We start from the raw sequence: 2,437 nt of genomic DNA on the forward strand, positions 1-2,437 counted from the left end.
AGTAGGACAAACCGACAGACAAGTTTGTCTTGCTGTTGGAGACCTCTTGTATCACTCCCAACTGGGTCCCTGTGGCTGACTGTACCTCTGTCTGGCTTCCTGGCTTTAACCCCTTTCTCCTGCTCTTCTGCCCTGCTGTTTTGTGCATCCCTGAGTTGTCCCTGGGGCTGATATTATATTCCCCATGATGAGACTCGTAATCAAGTACCTAGTGGAATCTACTGTGAGCATCTGAGTAGCTGCTTTTGGGTATGTGGTCTGCTTCCCTATATGAGAAACAGCTTTGAGAATGGTCTCTAGCTTATGATACACTCGAACCCTGAATGTAGCTGTATTATTGTTCAGCATCCTGCCATGCTCTGCCAACGCTGTAGGAAGCATCGAAAGAAGATGGAATGGATACACAGAGTCACTGTATTAAAAAGAATTGATCAATGCCCAATTATTTCAGGATGAAGCATATGGTCAAGAACCAAGGTATTGAAGGAAGAAGTCCAAGCTACATTGAACAAATTGGCAAAAAACAAGGCTTCAGAAATGGGTGGGATATTCATTGAGATATTTCAACAAATGTATGCAATGGTGGAGGAGCTTACTTATTTATGCCAAGAAATTTAGAAGACAGCTACCTCACCAACTGATGAGAAAAGTTTGATATATGTGCCAATTCTAAACAAAGACGATCCAACAGAATATGGAAATTATCAAACAATATCATTAATATCATATGTAAGTAAAATCTTCCTGAAGATAATTCAAAAATGGTTGCAGCAGTATATTGACAGGGAACTTCCAGAAATTCAAGCTAGATTCAAAAGAGAATGTAGAATGAGGGATATCATTACTGATGTCAGATCTTACCTGAAAGCAAAGAATGCCAGAGAAATATCTACCTGTGTTTTATTGACTATGCTGAGGCATTCAACTGTGTTGATCATACAAATTATGGATAACATTGCAAAGAATGGGAATTCTGGAACACTTAATTTTCTCATGAGGAACCTGTACATAGAGGAAGAGACTGCCATTTGAACACAAGAGGATATGGCATGGTTTAAAATTGTTGTGTTATTTCACCATAATTATACAATATATATGCTGAACAAATAATCTGAGAAGTTGGACTATATGAAGAAGAATATGGCATTGGAATTGGAAGAAGAACAATTAACTTATGCAGATGACACAACCTTGCTTGCTGAAAGTGAAGATGACTTGAAGCAATTACTGATGAAGATCAAAGACCACAGTCCTCAGTATGGATTATACCTCAACATAAAGAAAATGAAAATCCTCACAAGTGAACCAATGAGCAGCATAATGATAAATGGAGAAAAGATTGAAGTTGTCAGGTATTTCATTTTACTTAGATCCACAATCATCCATGGAAGTAGAATTCAAGAAATCAGATATCACATTGCACTGGGAAAATCTACTGCAAAGAACTCCTTAAGTGTAAAGTTCAATGTCACATTGAAGAATAAGGTGTGACTAACCCAAATCATGGTATTTAATAGCCTCATATGCATGTGACAATGAATAAGAAAGACCGAAGAAGAGTTAATGCCTTTGAATTATGAGGTTAGTAAAGAATGCTGAAAATACCATGGACTTCCAAAAGAACAAAAACAAATCTGTCCTGGAAAAAGTGGAGCCAGAATGCTCCTTGGATGCAAGAATGGTCAGACTTCATCTCACTTGCTTTTGTCATGTTAGAAAGGACCATTCCCTGGAGAAGGATATTGGACTTCTGATAAAATGGTGGAATAAACAGACAAGTTACACAAACCCTTTTCAACAAAGAAAAGAGAAATCAATCGACACAGATATAGAAGATAATCCTGGAGCTCTGAGCTTTGAAAGGAAGGATACAGAAATGGATTAAATATCAACTACCAGAAGGATGTGAATAAAAACAATGAAAAGGAGACAAACGGAACTGCAGATTTTCAACTATCCTGACAGCATGGACAATATTAATATTTACAAGTGGGTTTAGGACCTGAGCAGTAACTAAAAATTCACCCTGCTTGCCAAGGACTGCATGGACAACTGCACTGATGAATGACAACTAAAAAGGGAAACAGTAAAGAAGGAGACAAACTGAGATGTGGACTTTCAGCTATCTGGACAGTGCAGCCATTTTGGTAGTTTACAAGCAGTATGGCCATTTGGATATTTAAAGCAGTAGTTTCCGATCTCAGCAATCTGAGAATAGACTCCACTTGCTGAGGACAGCACGGCATTGACAAACACATGGGAGAGGGTTGACTGGAAAGGTGTAACATTCTCCTTGTTACTCTTATACCACACACCTTTTTGGTGAACGGAGGTGTAGCCATTCCCAACCACCACACACCTTCTGAACCAGGATGAATTCCATCCCAGTCTGTGATCTGATAGAGATAGCGTGCCCTGCCCCCTCTTTTTTGTTTTT

This window comes from Orycteropus afer, unplaced genomic scaffold, assembly GCF_000298275.1.
Source record: "Orycteropus afer afer isolate SDZICR_OR568_19922 unplaced genomic scaffold, OryAfe1.0 scaffold00163, whole genome shotgun sequence".
NCBI classification, from domain to species: Eukaryota; Metazoa; Chordata; class Mammalia; order Tubulidentata; family Orycteropodidae; genus Orycteropus; species Orycteropus afer.